The sequence below is a fragment of the Maniola jurtina genome, chromosome 15 (genome assembly GCF_905333055.1).
Source record: "Maniola jurtina chromosome 15, ilManJurt1.1, whole genome shotgun sequence".
In the NCBI taxonomy this organism is placed as follows: domain Eukaryota; kingdom Metazoa; phylum Arthropoda; class Insecta; order Lepidoptera; family Nymphalidae; genus Maniola; species Maniola jurtina.
Window position 1 is genome coordinate 12,928,410 of NC_060043.1, and position 22,070 is coordinate 12,950,479.

General features: G+C 38.0%; 1 protein-coding gene across 1 annotated transcript in view; it reads right to left on the reverse strand.

Moving 5' to 3' along the window:
• Positions 1-22,070, reverse strand: part of LOC123872738 — a 114,428-nt gene that overhangs the window by 44,052 nt on the left and 48,306 nt on the right. The gene's annotated exons all lie outside the window — the stretch shown is intronic.

The following is a 22,070-nucleotide window of genomic DNA, read 5'->3' on the forward strand; positions in this document are numbered from 1 at the left end:
AGCGGAAGCGGATAACATTTGTATTGGCTGATAACTTATCTGTGCCTCTAGTGCGAGTTTTCCAAAACGAAATGTGGTGTCGAGTTTCTCTATACCTAAGTTACATACCTTGGCGAAAAAAACTTTAAACGATACCCAGATTCTATAAGTATGACTTTGTAAGCGTATGGAAACCGTTTGTAAAAATTAAACTTACGTGATACCTAAATTATTTTCACATATTATGTAGCTTTAGTAGTTAAGATACCTAATAGTATGTTCTAATTTTCTGTTTGTAAAACCAGACTGCATCTTAAGCGAATAACGACTGACAGGAGTGTGGACACCTATGTTAGTAGGAACATGTTGTTCCTATAAAAGCGGCCCATTTAGCGGCACATTTACATCGCTGGTTAAGTGTGAACGCAGGCTGAAAACCATGAAAGTTTTCGAGATATTATTCGAACTCAATCTAAGGGTAAGTACACTGAAAGTACATAGCGCGGCGAGGCCCTGTGAGCCAAGTTCCCACAAAAAGAACATTGAACAGGTGTTCATATGCCGCTGTGATTGTTCAATTTAATGAATGGTACATCGTTTATAGCGTTTTGTTCTTGTTTGGATAATGTCAAGTTGTGCTTTTCGATGTTGCTTTTTAAACCCCGACCCAAAAAGAGGGGTGTTATAAGTTTGACGTGTGTATCTGTCTATGGCGTCGTAGCTCCTAAACTGATGAACCGATATTAATTTAGTTTTTTTGTTTGAAAGGTAACTTGATCGAGAATGTTCTTAGCATAGTAGTTTCGCGGAGTTGCTAGTCGAATTCTGAGGCCGACCGTACATTGTAACCGCTACCTATGTAACGGTAGGTAGGTAGACAATTTGCCTAGCTGCCCGGCTAGCATGGGCAGTAGATAAAAATTTTATCCCCAATTATATCCACTGATTTGTATGACATCTGTGGATATAATCGGGGGATATAATTTTTATCTACTGCCCATGCTAGCCGGGCTGGTATAGAATCACAAAGGTAGGTATACCTAATACGAAAACCCCTAAAAATACAATATTTTTCTACACTCTTTGGTCAAGGATTTATAAAAAATCTCTTACAAAAACTTGAACATGAAAGCTTTATGAATAATCCCGTATCCCACAAACTGATCCCGGGGGGCGATGGAGTGGGGATTTATATCCGGGGGACGATATTGGGATCAAAAACTATCAGTTTTGTTCAAGCCTGCCGTACCAACCCTCGCAAAACAAATCCTACCAATTTATGAAAGGATTATTTTGCGTACTTTGAAATTGATTTAAAAACACATTCAAGTTAGAATACCTACAAACTAGGATGTAGCTGCCATCAAAATTTGCCCACAAAACGGTTGAAAACGTTTTAAGATCGATTGTAGATAAATACAATAAGTACTTATCTAATAAATTAACCCTCCTTAGTGGACTTTCCAAAAGTTCATCCCCCTTAGTGGGTTTTCCAAAAGTCCACCCATAAGTGTATTTCCTTCATTTTTAACCAAAAGTACAAAAACATAATTGAAAAATGTCGCACTTTCATATTTTCATTCCCAATTTAGGTAAATGACTAGGATGGAAATCCAAAAATCCGTTCTTAATGAGTTCTACTGTTACCTAAAATAAGTTTTAGGCTGTGCGTTGATACCTAGGTCAGCTAGTTAGTCAGTCTATCAGGCCAAGTCTTTTAAATTATGTCCAGATGGACCTTTATACAAAGTAAGCATCTATATAAATTATTTCTTTATTAAGCACACTCAGTTTTTTACTATTTTAATTAATGCTCCATTAATACAATAAATTATTCACTATCCTAAAAGAGATGCTAATTAATTAATTAAATAAGCGATAAGACGCTTCGAGCTACATTTCTTTATTAAAATTTGTAAAGCGCGGTACAATTAAGTATTCCTTTTTGGTGTTGCAATAAATTGTTATTAATGGACGTTTTTGCGTTAATAAGTTTTATATTGGAAATTCATTGCACGAATTTACTTACAGATAAGTCTACATTTTCAGGGTTCCGTATCTCCAGAAAAACCGGTCAAGTACGAGTGGGACCGCATACGAAGGGTTCCGTACCATCCGTATAAGATAAGTAAGCAGTTAGGTATGTATAGTATGCGGCAAGTAAGGATGGCAATCGGGGTGGGGACGCCCCGCACACCCGCCGCACTAACTCGGTGCGGGATAGCGCGGGTGACGTGACCTATGTAGACTTCAAGGATAATTATATCAAGAACTAGCTGACGCCCGCGACTTCGTCCGCTTGGATTTAGGTTTTTCGAAATCCCGTGGGAACTCTTTGGTTTTCCGGGATAAAAGTAGCCTATGTGCTAATCCAGGATATTATCTATCTCCATTCTGAATTTCAGCCAAATCCGTCCAGTAGTTTTTGCGTGAAGGAGTAACACACACACACACACACACACACACACACACACACACACACACACACACACACACACACACACACACACACACACACACACACACACATATACATACACACACACACACACACACACACACACACACATACAAACTTTCGCCTTTATAATATTAGTGTGATTCTTGTAGAATTCCATAGGTACCCTATACAAAAATGGTTACTAGGTAGTAAGTGGTTCCTACATGAATTTTAAAACCCAATTGTAAATGCATGGACTCCGCGTACCGAGTACCGACGTACAACTTCTGTACCAACGATATAAACGTTACACTAGATGGGCCCTTCATAGTAACAACATGTTCCAACGAATGTAATCCGCTTTATAGAGCATACATTTTGAGAACTCACTCACTATATTTGCTCTATGCATCAACTGTCAAGTCAAAAATACGATAGGTTCCTAACTCAGTTTTTCAAAACTATGTACAAGAAGTTATGTCATAAAATATTGCATGCTAAATTAGGTAATTTTTTTTTAGTTTTTGTAACACCTATAGTATACTGTTCATCCATACTCACAATAAAGAAATCTGAATTTGTCTCCTGTCAATTACGATTGACAGGAGTGCGGACACCGATGTCCGTAGCGAGGACGACGCAACCCGTTTCTACGATGTATCTAACCTAGTACGTACTAGGTTAGATAAGTTCATCATGATCAACCCATTTCCGCCCCACTACTGAGTACGGGTCTCCTCTCAGAATGAGAAGGGTTTAGGCCATAGTCCGCCACGCTGGCCCAATGCGGATTGGCAGACTTCACACACCTTTAAGAACATGGAGAACTCTCAGGCATGCAGGTTTCCTCACGATGTTTTCCTTCACCGTTAAAGCAAGTGATATTTAATTGCTTAAAACGCACATAACTGAAAAGTTAGTGGTGCGTGCCCGGGATCGAACCCCCGACCTCCGATTAGTAGGCGGACGTTCTAACCACTAGGCTATCACAGCTTATGTATTAGTATAGATAAGTTAGGTATTAGTAAATTGCTTGGTTATTACTCACGTTATCATAGAAAGCTATCATAGCAACGGACTACGTCTAAAGCGGATTACGATTGTCAGGAGTGCGGAAACCGAAGTTCGTAAACATGCTGAATGTTACTATGAAGCGCCGCATCTAGTGAAACATTTATATCGCTGTTCTATACATATAGTTGTATACTTGTGGTTCTGTAGTAAGGTTCAACGGAACGCACCAAGGTTGTTGCTAAGTGACTGCACTCGAGCCGCCACAGTGGGCGGCGGACAGACAGACACACTGTAATATACTGTGGGAAAATAGCCCTTGCTCCCATCACGATAAATGTTACTAAAGTAAGCGACGAATTGAGTTTCCTTCTTTTTTGTAAGTCGGTTAAAAGGGCACTTTATAGTGCAAGCGACTTTTAAATCAATTCATGTAACTTGCATTTCTTTACTTTAATAGGTAGGTACTTTTTAGTTATCATACCTCTTCCTTTTTAGTTCGGTTAAAAGGGTTGTTAGTTAAATAATATGTAATTACATAATTATTGTCACACTGAGTTGACCGAGTTTTATCATTTCGTAATAGGCACCCAAGCATGTAATTTTTAAACAAAGTTATATAGATATAGTACGCGTCAGGTCGAGATGGCAATCGGAGTGGGTACGCCCCGCACACTAGTACGTGCCCGCACAGCCTCCGCGCTAACCCGGTGCGGGATAGCGCGGGTGACGTGCGGGTGTGCGGGGCGTTCCCCCGCCTCATACCCTGATTGCCATCTCGACCTGTCGCTTAGTTATTTTATTAATGGAAGTAATGATGATCTTCAGCAATGAGGCGTAGAGCACGATCGAGAGATGAAAATTGGAAACAAAGTTGTGATTTCCGGCTCTTAATTTAGTCACAGTTTTCGACTCTTCGCCCCAATACATTAGATCCAGGTCAAAAACATGATGTAATTAATGGAAGGGATCAAGGCCCTCAAAATGAGGAAACCTCAGACTGGAATGACTCGTAGTTTCCGGCTTTTAAGTCACCATTTCCGGCCCTCAAGTCCAATACGTCAGAGTACGCCAAACAAATACAGTAATAGATTACAAATCCCTAATGAAATGCAAATGCAGGAGACGATCAACTCCCGACCCAAATCCCCCGTTCATAATAATATTGCATATTTCATAACGCGGGGTTAACAACCTCCTCGCGCAGGGTTGTCAACCGAACTCAGTAAATAATGTGCTCCTGGCCGAATTTCGATCACGGCAGCCAACCTACGTATACCCGGCAGGAAATAGTACAACGACGTTTAGAAAGAGATAGCTGTTTCGTAGAGCGTTATCTCTGTCGTTGAGAGTTGAGACCGACAAACCGTCACATAGGTATGAGTTGACAGAGAAAACGTTCTACGAAGCCGAAATCTCTTTCTAAAGGTCTAAAAAGGCTACTGTTTAATGTCGTCCTTTTGCTAAAAGGCAGTTAGCCAAAAGGACAAAGGAATTTATTAAAAAATATGTTTCTAGAAAAGTATACTACGATTTTTAGAAAGATTTTAGTGGTCCTGCTTGGGATACTTTTTAGAAGCTCGTGTCTTTTGTATTACCTATTCAAAAACATGTTTTTTTTAAGACGTAAGGAGTTACCTATGTTTTACACTTACACTTACGCGAATTAGGAACTATCCTGCAAGGCTAGATGTCAGTGTTGAAAATAAAAAATAATTTTACATACATCGGTATGTATCAACAACTTTATGTTATATAAGGTTATTTTATGTAAAAATCGCTAGCGAACCTCATGAATAAAAATACATTGTCGAAGCAAGCATACTCTAAATTCAGCCAATCATAATAATTGTGACTGTAGTAATGATTGATGCAGCTTTTCCGTAATAGACCAGTCGGTATGAAAAGATGACGAAATGGATCCACACAACGTACTGAAGCTGATATTTTATTTTTCCTTTAATATCATGATGTCAACCCTGGTGTCCTGAGTGACAAAACACTTTTGTTAACATGCAAATTTTGCCTCTAATTCCTTAGCGATAAGGACTACAATAGCTTGCGATGAAGCCCGAGTATTTGAGTTACTCAATACAGATGGTCTGAACATTATTGATGTCATTTTAGTTTAACGTCGAGTTCGACGCTGACGGCTCCACGGTCTCGTGAACTCGCCGACGACTAACGAAGTTACATTGACATGCTTTAATGGTTTGATGTTGTTAGGGATATAGCTGGTAGTCTGTCGCGTTGGTCTGGTGGCTAGATTATTGGATCACGAGGACCTCAGGGCCCAGACTGCAGTTTTTAGGGTTCCGTACCAAAATGTTAAACAAGCTGTATTAAAAATACTTATCTAATGTCCAAACATTTAGGCAAATAAAAAGGCAATCGGTTCATTGTGGAGATGAGGAGGATTTTGTGCGACCAAAACGGTGTGACTGTATAAAGTTAAACTTTACAAGAGCAAACCAGTAACAATTGAATAAACTAAGCACCACACAAACTTAAGAGAGTTTCAGGATGTGAAGTAATAAATGTGAAAACTAGTTTTTGTAAAAAAAAAACAAGCCTGCTTTGCCATAATGATTTTTATTCAAATTTATAGCCAATGCCACTCAGGATGTTGTAATTCTACCTACTATGCAGGATAGAATAATCTCACAGTTACAAAAAGTACAAAGTTCCATTTAGCAAGAATCATTAAGAAACTCGGCAGCTGCTCTTTTCAAAAGAAAAATAAGTGTTGCCGAAGTCTATATAATTATGTGAATTCGTATAACATTACTTCGACACCTCCCACGTAAGTTGTTGTATCCCCAAAACTACAACTTTTCAGTAGAGCGTTTTGAAGATATAAATTGAAATTAAAGCTCCATTTTTCAATATATTTTTGTGAAATTCGGTATTTAGTTATAGTTTACAGTACTTTCACATATTCTGAAAGATAATTTATAGAAATACTTCACATTTCTGAGATTTTGTTCATACAACATTTTACGGCGTGTTTCATCTTTGTAAAATGTTGTATAAGATACTTACAACAAATTACGCTGGGAAAAACGGGTTGAGTGTCATCGTATGTGTTACATACAACTTTGTACGTCGTTTAAAATTTAAAAAAAATGTAGTATGTGTAGTCCGATTCATCATTTCCAACCAATGGACGTCCACTACTGGACATAGGTCTCTTGTAGGGACTTCTATATGCCACGGTCTTGCACCACCGGAATCCAGTGGCTCCTTGTGACTCGTTTGATGTCGTCTGTGCACCTAGTGGGAGTCTGTCAACGCTGTGCCTTACAGTGCGAGGTTCCAGCACCTTGGGACCTCAACGTCTATGGGTCCTTCGAATTTTGTGCCCCGGCCATTTACACTTCAGCTTCGCAACCCATTTATGCCGGTTACTCTGATTTTCCTACCGATATCCACATTCCAGATTCAATCACGTAGAGAATCTTCAAATATAGCTCTCTAATTGCCCGCTTAGTGACTCTGAACTTTCTTATGAATTCCATTATAATATGTGACCATATTATCTCGGATCCATAATATGTCATCACTGGTAACACGCACTGTTCGAAGACTAATTTAGTTTCCGTACGCTGCCGCCGAGTCGGATTCGTTGGCTGACCTGTTTCTTGAAATTGCACTTACCTACCTGGTCCAGGTACCTGTTCCAGGCTTACACACTTTTCTATAATTTCAAGTGCAGAGCCCTCAACGATTACTGGGTGGGCCGAGACATAAGAATTAGACATAATTTTCGTCTTACTCATGTTCATTTTCAGGCCCATCTGTTGTGAAACTTTGCAAAGGTCATTGAGCTGTAAATGTAGAAACTCTGGGAAACCTAATGAGGTTTCCCAAAGTTTCTGCGATAGTGACTATGTCATCGACAAATCGAAGGTGAATTTCTTTTGATGTTAATGTCAAGTTCATTCCAATCCAAGCTTAAAGATAAGGACGTCTTCCAAAGCAGGGGTAAAGAGTTTCAGAGAATTACGTCTCAATGTGCACTCTGTCACTGCAATTGGACTGGCCTAGTCTGGTCCTATATGTCGACTGACATGGTGTTTTCGTACAGGATTCTATTTCAGCATTTGCATGAACAGGCAGTTGTTTCAGCATCTCAATAGCGACCTTAATACAGCCCCAGTTTCCACCAAATCAAAAACTTTCTCATAGTTTACAAACGCTTAGCAAAGAGGCAGATTATTATAATAGCCTTCAGTTATATTATACATAACATGTCGCAGCTTATGAATGTGACCTATAGTGCTTAAGCTTCAGAATCAAGCTTGTTAGGGATGCTGAAAGTCATCGAACTTATTATTGTGACTATTCATAATGACTTACGATAACAACAGCTTATAGACATGGCTTAGCAGCGAGATGAGTCTTCATAAGTAATGTTTGTAACTTTGTAATTTCGTTATGCAATGAACTAGATTAATTTGAATATAAGATTCACTAACCTTTTGTGCCCACATTGCAACGAATAAACTATTACTTATTATTTATTACGGCATTATCGCCATGACGGGATTGAAAATCCCGTCATGGCGATTGGAAAATCGCTGAAAGACCTTAAGTACTGGTTTGCCACCCGCTTTCAGGAATTCTACTGTGATTCTGATATCACCGAGCGAATCCTTGAGTTGTTTGAGAGCCATACTTATCTCGTATAAACTGGCATCTGGGATATTTTGGGTATAGTATCCCATCAATTTAGCTCTGGGATCTTTAGCCAAATCTTCAACAAGTCTTTGTATTGTGGTGTATAACTGTCCATAGAACTTCTCCACTTATTTCAAGAGCTCAAGTTTAGCTAAAATGAGGTGTTGTCAGTTTTTTGTCGTATCACTAGCAGTTAGTTAGGCCCTGTTTAGTTGACAGATCTTTCATGAATACTTTTGAGCTCCTGTTCTGCTCTATGGTATCTTTAAAACGAAATTAAAGATCCATAAGTTACGTGTTTGTACAATGATCTGCCAGTAGGTAGGTGCATCTGCTGAAGACTACAGTATCATTTCTGGCCTTTTTCTGGCCATGAGCTTTAAAATCATAAAAAAATATTTGTTATTTTTGGACGATAGGCCGTAAAGAAATTGGACTCCACCACCTGGCAGGTTCTACTAACCTATTTATTGAAAAGGTAGGCTCTGAAATAATATATTGTAGTAGTGATTTTTTTGTTAATTATATGGTAACCTAGTGGTATGATGAGCCGATTAGTTATTTCATTGACTATCATAAGTTTACGTCGCTATCAAACTAAATTTTAACATAGTTTTATTGTATACAAAGTCGTATGTAAGAAAAAAAACAATGTCATAGCAACGTAAAATATAGCATGTAATCATACAACAAAATTTTGAGAAATGAATGCCGAAGTAAAATGTTGTATGTATCACTTAACACAAAATTTATTATAATTCTGCAACGTAAACGGTTGTATGTCATCATACAATACTGTTTTTGGGTGTCCTCAACGACGTAAATTGTTGTATGTAACCTATACAATAGTTTAGCTTGGCATCACTATTAAATTACTAAAATACGATAATGAAATAAAAAAATGCAAACACAACCGTGACATATCAGTGTCTTGAGTTACAAACATTTCATTTGAAGTCCGGCGTGATCTGTTGTATCTGTTACATACGAGGCGCAAACGTGCGACTTCACCCTACATAAAACGTTGTAAAGGTCGATATGATATTTTACGTCGTCCTCGTTTGAAAAATACAACATTATACGCCTCATAAGTACTTTAAAAAACAACATTTTTTGGATTTTTTTTTAATTGAACATATAAAATAGATAAAAATAGACATTGTTATGTAAAAAACGCAAAATCGCAATTTTGTGGCTTACAACAACTTACGTGGGAGGTGTCGACTTAGCTATGCATTCCGTGCCATTAATTTAGCTATAAAGGCAATAAAAATGGCGTGAACAATTCACGAGCCATACATTTTAATATAGGCAGTTACAAATGTCGGCCATCGCGATGAAAACAGCGTGTGTCGACACACGGACGGATAAAATCAATTTATGTTGATGCATTTCCGATAGTATAGAATTAAAAAAAAAAAAAAGATTCCAACGAATTGAGAACCTCCACCTCTTTTGGAAGTCGGTTAAAAATTGCAAGTGCGGGTATCTCCGATGATTGCAAGTGTTGAATTGCGATTAGAAAAACCGACCAAGTGCGAGTCAGACTCGTGCACCGAGGGTTCCGTACTCGGATATTTTTTCCGACTACTACTACTACTACTACTAACTATTGTGCATAAAAATTAATAAAAATCTGTTTTAGAATGTACAGGTAAATCCCGTTCATATGATACCCCACTTCGTATAGTTATCTTACTTTAAAAATTGAAACACATTTAATTTTTTTTGTGATGTAACTACAAATTCACGGTTTTCGGATTTTTTCCTTTACTTTTGCCATAAGACCTAAATACCTAGCAGATTTTCATGATTCTAGGTCAACCCGAAGTATCCTATAGGTTTTCTTGAGAGACACAACAGACGGACAGACAGACAACAATTTCCTTTTGAGGTACGGAACCCTACAAATCGCGCGATTTTTATTCACTGTGAGGGCTAGAGCTGAAATCTATTAGAGCAAACTTTGACTTTGCTTAGACTCTTATTGAGATACTGTTAAAACGAGACAGCAGCGTAAATATCACCGACATAAATTCAAAGTGCCCTCTATAGTTTCAACCTAAGAGGAGTAAACTTAAGACCTGCACCAGACATAGATGAAGTGGTCTTTGGTTGGTGACCACAAGCCGCTAGGTGTGCAGTCGGCGCGCTTCGCCTCGACCGCAACACATGCGCCCACGTGCGGTTACGCCCCCCTCTACCCTTCCCTCCCCCTCTAACTACCGCTTCCCTCCTTTGTTTACAGCCTTAAGGCTTTTGCCTCCTAGGTATTTCACGCTGACGTAAATAAGTAGGTGGAATCAAGGTAGGTCGAGATGGCAATCGGGGTATGAGGCGGGGGTACACCCTGCACACCCACACGTCACCCACGCTATACCGCACCGGGTTAGTGCAGGGTGTCTCCAACTCGATTGCCATCTCGATCTGTCGCGTACTATAGGTACTACTATATTCTGCGTGGATTTGGGTTATATAGGGTTCCGTACCCGAACGTTGCCAAACGGCTCAACGGGCCACGGGACCCTATTACTAAGCTCCGATGTCCGTGCGTCCGTCTGTCCGTCCGTCTATTCGTCAGCAGGCTGTATCTCATGAACCGCAATAGGTCGTTTTATGTGTAATTCTATTGACGCTACAACAGCTAATCATCCAAATTTCAATAAAAAATGATTATTATTATTATCGCAATCTGAGAGATCTCAGTGGTTATGGGACATACAATTTTATGTTAGACAGTTAGAACATACATTTTATAATCAGTGTCTATTTATTTTACGAGTTTTAGCTCATAATTTAAAGTTAAGGATCTTTTAACGTAAGGTTAATGAGTTTTAACCTCCCTTTAATAAGTATAAAGTCAAGAACCTAACAATCTTTATCTATCAGCTGCAATCTTTCGTACAAACTAATCAAGCATAATATCTCATCTATGCACAGTCATTTTATTACAAGTTTTTTTTTTTTTTTTTTTCTTATACAGCAGGGGAAATCCTCATGGACACCCACTGGGTAGTGCAGGACTCTTACCGGCTAAAACCCCTGCTGTCTCCTTGTTGGCTGTGTGCCCGCCTCGCAGCCTAAAACACAGCACAACACTTTTGTCCCTTCATCTACTTCTTTCCCTCCTTTTCTCTTCTTCCTCCTTTTCCTTCATGATTACTTCGGCGTACTTTGCAACAGCAACCCAATTCTCTTCTTTTGCTAGCATCTTTTTAACTACATTTTCTGCTGTAATGTCTCCTATTTTATTCACCAGTTTTTCTCTTTCCGTCTTCCACTTCGCACAGACAAATATGGTGTGCATGGCGTTATCTACTTCGCTGCAGTAAAAACATGTATCGTGTTGACTCTTTCCGATACGTACGAGGAAGTCCATAAAAACCCCGTCCCCTGTTAAAAATTGCGTCAATCGGTAAGATAGTCGGCCATGTTGTCTGTTAGTCCATTCTTCCAGACTCGGAATGAGGCAATGTGTCCATCTCCCTTTAATCGAGTTATCCCATTCTTTTTGCCATCTTGCGAGGGTTTCCTTTTTCGCGGCTCTAATTTGTTCGGGGTTTTTGGTGTTTCTCGTCTCTGTTCTCTCCAGAGCCAGTAGGTGGATGGGTGTTAAGTTCGCCAGTACCAGCGCTGCATCCGTGGATACCGTTTTATAGGCAGAGCACACTCGGAGCGCCAGCACACGTTGTGCTTTTAGTATTTGCCTTTTGTGCACTGCGAACTTCATTGCTGGTTCCCACACAGGCGCAGCATATAGTATTATCGACTGGGTAGCCATTGCCAGTGTTCTTCTTTTGTTGTCACTTGGGCCCTTCGTGTTAAGGAGTAACTTGCATAGGGCCCCTGCGGTCCTAGAAGCCTTCGCACAGACAGATTTTATGTGCGGGCCGAAGTTTAACCCCCAGTCCAGCTTGACTCCTAAATACGTAACACTGGATGATGGGACTACCACTGTTCCTCCACAGTCAAAATGTATGCTATGAGCATTTTTCCTCCTATTGAAGATGATGGCTTCTGTTTTTTCTGGTGCGATCTCCAGTTTATTCTGTCGCATCCACAGGTCGACAGCATGTAGTGTCTCATTTGCTTTTACCACCATCTCAAATGCATCATTCGCGGTCACCGAGATCGCCAGATCATCCGCGTAGCACACCAGCTTAACTCCTTCCGGGACATCTATATTCATTACGTCATCGTAAAGGATATTCCACAAGGTGGGGCCTAACACTGATCCTTGTGGCACTCCACCAGTGACCTCTACCCTGACTTTGCTGTCCAGTTGGATGTGGCGGTTTATAAAATAGTCCACAATTACATTGGTTATGTATTTATTTATTTTCCGAGCCCTTAGATTCTGAATTATAATCGACCATGTCGCCGTATTAAAAGCATTTCGAACGTCGATCAGAATTAGGGAATTCCATAAATTTTTATGCTTAGCTTCTTTTGCTGCATGGATTACCTCTTCAACAGCGTCAACAGTTGTTCTGCCGGGTCTGAAGCCGTACTGATTCTTGTGCAGTCCACCGCTTTTTTCTATCTCCTGAGTTAGCCGGATATTCACTAGTCTCTCATATGTCTTTGCAATTACATTTATTAAGCAGATGGGTCTATACTTCGTATGTTCGTTCTGAGATTTTTTAGGTTTATCAATCAGTACGAGCTTTGCAATTTTATAGCTGTCAGGAAAGCTTCCTTGTTCTAATAGTTTGTTAAAAAGGCAGGTGAAGTATTCTAAGTTATTACAGATAGCCGACTTCACTACTTCTGCAGGTATAGCATCTGGTCCTGGGGCCTTATTTATTTTAATTTTTTTGGCGCTATCACTTGTTTCATCCTGGGTAAAAGCAACGCTTTGAAAGTCTACATTTTGGATCACTTCTTTTGTCGGGCTAGTCGCATATACAGAGGTTATGAATAGGCTCTTGAAGATGTCCTTTTTTTGTTCTATAGATAGACAAACTTTTGGATTTGGGATCTGCATTTGGGTTTTCACAATTTTGTATGCGTCGCCATATATGTCAGATTCAAGCCCTCTGCACATATTGTCCCAAGCTGTCGCTTTTGCTACCGCTATGAACTTTTTTAACTCTTTTTTAGAGATTCTATATTCTTCTTTCAGTACTACCCTTTCATTTGGAATTCTACATTTTTGAAATTGCCTTCTTTTCTGCCTTGTCTCTTTAATTTTTTTCTGTGCACTCTCATTCCACCAGTATGGGAGCATGTAGTCATCGTCACATTTTATGCGAGGTGTACTAATTTTGTATGCATTGCTTAAAGCTTTTTCACATTTTACATAGTTCATTTCTCCCTTTTCTATCTCACTCCTGAAGTTGTTATTGAATTTTTCTAGATTTGTCTTTCCATATTTAAACTTAGGTTTGTTCCCTCTTCTTGTCCTGTGTATGTCAATTAAGATAAATTTGTGATCGCTCATAGATTCTTCCTCTAGAACAGACCACAGTATTTTTTCTTTTGTAGGCATTCCACTAGTAATTGTGACATCTATGAAAGAGTTTCCATTCTGTCTAACACAGGTGGGCTGCTTGCCATCATTTAGGACAACTAGGTCCAGTCTATATATCCATTCGAGCAGTTCCTCTCCTTTTTTATTTGTGTGCGTTCCGCCCCAGCAGGGATGCTTTGCATTAAGATCTCCTGTTATAATAATTCTCTTACTTTTCCCGTGTACTTCTAGTATGTCCTGTTCAATTTTGCCAAGGTGGTTTTTAAAATCCTCTAGTGAACATTTGTTCGGGCTCATATATACGCTGTATAGTGCGATGTCCGCAGTCTCTATACACACAAAGCAATCTGCAGAGCGGAAAGATCTGACCTGGTATGTCTTGCTAAAATTTAGAATCATTGTATCACCGTTGGTATCACTATAACTATGCTTTCCTTTAAGCTTGCACTTATTTACATTTAGTTCACTGATAGCGATGAAGTCGCATTTCCTCTCAGCTGCAACTACATTAGCCATATCGTGTGCGCTTATACTCCTGTTTGCATTTATCTGGAGGACTGTGAACGTGGAATATTTTTGTTTCTCCGGCCTATGTAGCTCTTTGCCAGTCTTAGGGCTTTTTGGAAAGCTCTACACGTACCACTTCCGGCTCTGTGACCTCGTTCCTCACAATTTGGACAAAATGATTCCTCGTTGCAGTCTTTTGCTTTGTGGCCATCTTTGGTGCATTTCAGGCATTTCTCACTCCTATCTTCTCCTCTGCATTGGGCTGCCTTGTGATCATACGCCCAGCAGCGGTAGCATCTTAGTACTTCGATTCTCTCTTGTAATTGGCATATATTTAATCCTACTCTTAGTTTCTCTAACTGTAAGAACCTTTTGCAATCTGCCTCTTCCATCCAAATTGTGGCTATTTGGTTTCCATTTTTCATTGGGCGTAGTGCTTTGACTTCTAATTGATCCTGATTGTTAATTAAGCTTGTATTCAGTATTGCTATCTTTATGTCTTCTTCTTCTGTGGTTGCATCAACCTCTTTTATATGTAGGAACTTTCGTTTCATCCTTTTATGCACCGTTACCTTGCAGTTCTCCGTTAGCTTATTAATAACGTCGTCCTTATCCGCAGATTCAGAGATCTTAACTAGAACCTTTCCCGAATTTGTCTTTTTAACTCCTTTTATATGTTCTAGAGTATCACTGTCCTTTAGGCCATCTTTGAGTTTTCTGACTGTGTCAGCGTAGGTGGTTTCTTCGTTTTCTATTACTATAATGTTATTGTCCTCTGCATTTCTCTTCCTCGCTTTGTGCTCATTCTTTTCCTTTCTTATTCTCAGCATTAGTCTAGACTCTGATCCTTGAAATGTGGCCTCCAGTATTTTTTTCATATTTCCTGCTTTTATTTTTTGGGGAGCCACAACTGTTATTCTCCGAGTCTCGTATTCTTCGCTCAGTTTTCTTAACTCCTGGCACAGTTGAAAAACATCGCGTTGGGTTTGGTCGTCTTGTTTTGATGGGTCGTAGAAGAAAGCAATAATATTCTTTTCTTTTGCGAAATTGCTTTCTTTAGTTTTATATATAGTGTGTTGCTTAATACTAGTATAGCTTCCACCATTGCATACTATCTTTTCTACCTCCATCAGTTCCGGATGTCTATTTAGAATTCTTTTCCCTGTTCTAGTCTGTCTTTCTTTATTTTCATCGCAGAAATATACAACGTTTTCAAATGTGTTATTAAACAAGTCCCCGTGATCGGTCTGAACAGTTTTAAAGCTATCCTCACTCCAGTCTTGTTCAATAACCTCGGCAAGTTCTTCATAGTTGTTTATTTTTGACTTGTTTAAATTAAATTTATCCTCCTGTAGAGAGCATTTATAGCAGTTATATTCTTTATCCCCTCTGTTATTTTCTATACCTTGGAATCTCATTTCATATGCTGTCCGGAGTTCTTGCAGTTCGTTTTCTAGTTTAACGTATCTGGACTCTTGTGTCTCTCTATACTCCTGTAGTTCTTTCTGTAATTCTTGGATTCTATACGTGTCATGTTTATGTCTTGTGATCGCCTGGTTAACCAGGCTCCCAATCTCCATAGCGAACTTCTTGATTTCTTTATGAACATTTTTGTTGTCTTTTGTAAAATGATTAAGTGCGTCGCTTCTTGCCTTCAGTTTAGTTAGTTCTATCGAAGGTTGAATTTCTCTCAGTTGTAGTGTGATGGGGCTTGACAATTTCTTCCTTTTCTTTGGTCGGTCTTCTGTCGTTGGGGTTTCTTTTCTTGAATCTATATCCTTTTGTTCTTCCGTGTCTTCGATTTGATCTTCCTCTGATGGCTGACTCATTAGTTTTTCGCTTCCTGGTGGCGTTCTCCTGATAGAGTCTCTTCTTGCGAACGGGTTTATGAGCTCTTCTAGTTTTTTCTGCTTTTCTTCCCACGTGTCTGTATTATTACCTCCTTGTGTAAAGCGATAGTTGCCCATTTTATTACAAGTGTAAATTCATAATTTATAACACCCCCGACAAGTGAAGGTTACAGTAACTAGAAAACGGCTGATAACTTTCAAACTGCTGAGCCGATTTTCTTGCATTATAGCTAAGAACAATCTTGATCAAGCGACCTTTCAAACGAAAAAAACTAAATTAAAATCCGTTCATTCGTTTAGGCGCTACGATGCCAAAGACAGATACACAGATACACACGTCAAACTTATAACACCCCTCTTTTTGGGTCGGGGGTTAAAAATCAAACAGTCCTAAATCCACGCGGACGAAATCGCGGGCATCAGCTAGTCTATACTATCTATACTAATATTATAAAGAGTTAAAGTTTGTTTTGTTTGTTAGTTTGTTTGTAGGAAGTAATCTGTGGCATTACTGAACCCATTTTGAAAATTCTTTCTCCAGTAAGTGGGTATTTATTTTATTTTCAGGCTTTATTTTATTTTCAGAAAAATTAGATATCCCTGCGAAAATTGTAATAAGCTACCCGTGCGGAGCTGGGGCCGGGCGCTAGTCTCTAATAAATTGTCTTTATGCCATGTGCATTCGTCTTAAATAACAGTTAGAGCTCATCAAACTGTTTACAGTTAGATACTGTAACTTTATCTGACTCGTCGGATTGGATTGTTAGGCTTTGATGCTGCGGCACTCCGGTCTGCTGGGGTCCGGAGTCCGGACCTACCCATCACACTTCACACTAATAGGTATTGTAATGGCGAAAATTTGTGTGTATGTGTGTATGTTTGTTACTCTTTCACGCAAAACTACTGGACTTGGCTTGGATTTGGCTGAATATACTCTGAATTGACACATAGGCTACTTTTTATTTCGGAAAATTAAAGAGTTCCTTCGGGATTTTTGAAAACCTATAATATCCACGCGAACGAAGTCGCGGGCATCAGCTAGTATTATTGTAAGTGCGAAAGTGTGTTTGTTAGGTAGTTAGTTTGTAACATTCAATCGCTTCGGACCGGAGCAAGTGATCGACGTGGTTTTTTTGCAAGGGTGTACTCATATGGGGTAAAGAGGACGCAGTGGGTAAAAGAACACAGTGCCTTTTGCTTAATAAACAAAGAATCTCTGATTGGATTTTTTAAGCGTGCCACATAAAGACTATAATTAATGTTTGTAGGATAACCTCATTGTAGTTTCTGCTAAATAAAGCAAAAAAAGCAAAAGTAGTACTTTTAGCCCTAATGACTCTAATAGTTAAAAGATTTGGAGAGTTGCATAGGCTACTTTTTATCCTGGAAAAACAAAGGGTTTTTAAAAACCTTAATCCACGTGGATGAAATCGCGAGCATTGCTCGGCTAGAAAATTGTAAATATTATACGAATACGGGAATAACAATATTATGTGCATTGGGGTTTTTATTTGTATTCCCGTCTATCCTTAGAAATCTAGACGTGTGGTGGTTCTACGGGTAAAAAAGTAGGTTAATGTGAGCTGTAACCAATTTGGTGATAACTGTAGATAATTAGCTGCCGCTGCAGTTTACTATGTAATTGCGCGCTGAATTATAATTTACAGTTTTGCTATGAGAACGTAATTTGTATCTTGTAAAATCCACTAAAATATACCTACTAAAATGGAGCAACGATTACTATGTAATGATGCTGAGGAAATGTCGTAAGAGGTCTCTTAAAAATACTCTTATGAATATTGTAATTACAGGAATTTTGAACTTTCTGTTCTTGTATTATCATAGTTCATCCATAGGAACTCTGTGATTTTACGTAAGTAGCCTTTAAGTTAATACCCAACGAAAAATAATGTCGATCCGTTGCTTCGTTGCGACGTGACTGAAGGTCAAACTAACAAACAAACACACTTTTTATAATATGCGTAGTGATAGCATGGAAGAATTTTCAAAATCGGATAGTTAGGTCCAGACTCCGGAGAGCCTCCTTACCTACTTTTATTAATATTAATTTATACTAAACTTTACCTATCTTTATTAAAATTAGTGTACTGTGTATCTACATAAATAAGTCTGGTCTATTTCGTAAAATTTTAATTTATAAATAGTTCGTAGTTTGGTAAGAACATAATTGGTACTAAAAACTTCCAAAGAATTTTCTAATAAATTTCTAATAGTCCAAATAGTTTAATTAAATTTTCATCTTACAATACAGACTAGCTACCTAGGTAAGTATAAAAAATTGTTATAAACGTTATTAAAAGATTTTTCATGCTTAAATACTCCGTGAAGAAATAAAAACCATTCGAATACTTACTTTATCAGTTACAGGTTTATTTAAAACTTCTATTTCATTAGTTGCCGATAATTAGTTACACAATTTTTTTTATTAAAGCTACAGAATAGCAAGTATATACTACCTAACTTAGGTACTTAGTTTGTAATTGTAAAACTTTTAGCCCTAGCCATTGAAACATTATGTAGGACTAAAAAACCTAGCTACCTAGTAGGTATAATATAACTATCTACTACCACTAGACTCTAATATAATTTTAAAACTGAAGGACCATAATTATGGAATTTTTTCGACTACTGAAAGATTTTTACACGACTTTTAAAAAAAAAGGAGTGTAATATTTTCAGATGTCATGTAGTTTATATGTATGTGAGTTTCTTTGTTCCACCATAACTTCTCAATGCCTGAAAAGATTTCGATGTTCGGTTTAGGGTAAGTAGAATCTTTCCATTATTACAGTAAATAAATCTATCCTTTTCACATTTCGGTTTCTTTACGACCCTTTAAGATACTTATGTACTTATAACAATCTAAATGGACATGTAACGTACTTATATCTTTTAGCACTTATTTCCAAAAAAGGTAAAAAAGGTATGTATCAGAAATACATACTTACCAATTCACAATATACCCATACCACCTCAGATTAACAATAAACCTATGCATACCACGGAATAAATAATAGCTCTGAGTGCATCGGAATAATATAATTCTTTCCTAAACAATTTTGACAATTATAAAAATGACTCCCGTACCCTTTTAAAAGTTCAATTGCCGTGTCCGATTGCTGTACAATGCACACGCGCCCTCCCCTGCATTTTGTTGCACAAAACAACAAATTACCAACTAATTGCATACAGTTTAACCCTTAGGATCCATTATTTACAGCATAAATTCCTTTGACATAACTATAATGTAACTTTGCTGGATATAACCAAGCTTTTTGCAGTCCGGATGCATCTTACGAGCTAAGTATAAAGATGAATTTTGTTTGGCTGAGTTTTGTTAAAGTTGGTAATGCATTCCTGCATGGATGCATTCTTGACGGCTCCGAAGCCACATTTTAATTGATAAAAACAGGGGTGAGGCTCGTTTTGCTATAAATACTGAATACCTACACTTGTTAAGGCCGATGAGGGCCCATTGAAATAACTTTATTGACGAAAAGACTTGTCAATTTACACACGACCGCAATTTTTGTGAAGGTTTCTTTTTGGGGACGCTTTGCTTTTAAGTTTTATGATGTTTTTTTAATAAGATTCTTTTTGGTTGTCAGATTGGATTGCGTGATAATGTTGTTAAATAAAAAACAAAAATGATGACTGAAATAAGAAAAATGGAATAAAAAAACTGCCAGAGAGTAATAAAACTGTTAGATGCTACAAACTATTTAGGCAAGAACTGAGGAGAAACGCCTTATAGACTGAACAGAACTAATTTCTTGTCAAAAACTTCTAAATCCCATGCCTCAACTAATTTATTTATACACAATGTTGTGAACACACCTAAATAGATAATTTTGCAATTTCTACTTTACTAGTTAAAAACTTAAAACGCGTAAGTAGTTATTTTTCACTTCAAAATACCAGTAAATAAGATGAGTATTTGAAGTTTGAAACAATTAGGACTTAGACCCAGAAGGTTGAAAGTTCGAAATAAGTAATGTACCAAGCGAATTTATTTATCTGTTTGCGAATGGGGTAACCAAGTAGTAAACAGGGGGTAAACTTAACTAAATTGACAGATCTAAAAGAAATGCTATTATTTTCCACAATACAAAAGGGATACCACTATTTTTGGCCTAACAATTTAGTTTAGAGATTGAGTACGAACGAAACTTTGACTTTAAAAATACATTGTAACGTTTAAAACTCTACGTTATTTTTTTAGATTTTTTGTAGAAATTGGTATGTAATACAGGTTACCTCAATACATATTAAGGTAGGTACCTATACATATGCGTACATGTGCGTGTGTCTGTCTGTACAATGTAGCATGTATAAATAATGCATGCGCGGTGCAGTGCAGTCAAGGTTAGCAATGCATCGTGTTTTTACCGATACCGGTTTGCGAGCATCGCCGCCCGCTCCGCTAACATACTACCACCATACCATAAGTGGTACCACAATACTTGCACTGTTTGCTTACTAACATCCAGTTCAATCTATTTAATATCTGCCTTCTTTCAGTGCCTAATAATAGGCGGTAGGTAATATACTTACATACGTAGCTGTACCTAAAAAAACACTTCTCAGCCTAAGGTTGTGCTAGAATAGGGCTCTTTCTTGATCTGATGAAACGAAAAATGTAGTCTAAAAAAATCTAAGAACTTATATCTTTTAGTATTCCAAGAAAACTCCTATTATTATGTGTGCCACCAATGTGACGATTAATGAAAATGGATCACTGGATCAATGGATGAATGAAGAACACGAATCTTAGAGATGAATATGAGATAGGTTGCTCCTCTTAAAGAAGAGTGCAAGCCAAAACTTCTTGCAAGACCAAGCGCTCATGACCACGCCAAAAACGTCGCTGTTTCTGTAGAACATGTCACAGATAAAGTCTGGTAATATTATTATTATGCCAGCCATTGTTGTTCTATATTTAGGCATATTAAATATTCATCTTCGATGTTCAGTAAGATATGATGTGAGCTTGGATATGAAATATGAATTAAATATAATAGCCTTCGCTATCATCGGATAAACCAGTTGGGTATTCTTTATCTATGTCAGTTCCTAATGTTCTCATGACAGCGTATGACAGATGATGACATCTTGTCTATGGAACATGAATGAACTGTCAAAAATGACACTGATTGACGAGCGCATAGCCTAGGAACGCCTAGAATTGATTAACATCGTTCATCTTTGAGTTCCTAAAACTATAGTTTTGAATTATTTAAGACTAGCTGATGCCCGCAGCTTCGCCCGCGTGGATTGGTCAGATCCCCTGCAGCATCAGGATTGAGGAGTTGGACTCCAAATTTTTTATGAAACAATGTCGCAAAGTTCCTCTATCGATTAAAAAAGAAATGACGCAAATCGGTTCAGAAATCTCGGAGATTTCGGTGTACATAGGTAGAAAAACACAACTCCCTTTTTGAAAGTCGGTTAAAAAAGTAGCCTATTTTACGCCCTGGTCAATCCTCTACTTGCCTGTGAAAGTCCCGTCAAAATCGGTTCAGCCGTTCCAAAGATTAGCCTTTTCAAACAGACAGACAGACAGACAGACAGACAGACAAAAATTTTAAAAACGTGTGATTCAGTTATGGTATCGTTCAAATAACCATATGAGCTTAATATGAGGTAGTTATTTCGAAATTACAGACAGACACTCCAATTTTATTTATTAGTATAGATGACTTGTGCAATTCACTATCCCTTTTTCAAAATACATCAAAGTTGCAATTGTTTTTAGATTATCCCCTATAACGCTTTCATTTCAAAGAAAAATTCTGAAGAAAGTCCTTAAATAATATGTTTCTTTACAACGTTTTACTGGATTTGATAAAATAACTAAATCTTCTCCGACTATACCTAGCCAAATGCGTACTTTTACCCAACATGCATAGTTTTGCGTATTTGCCCCTCTATGTCGGGGTAAAAGTACGCACTCTGCTATCGTACAGTCGTACTCTATATCGTACTTATGCTTTAAATTAAAAGGTCCGTAGGTAGGTAGGTATATTTAACTTGACGAAATCAGTATTTTCCAACGATAGTAGGTATATATCTAACACGTCAGTGTTAAAGCAAAGTTAACAAAACTGCG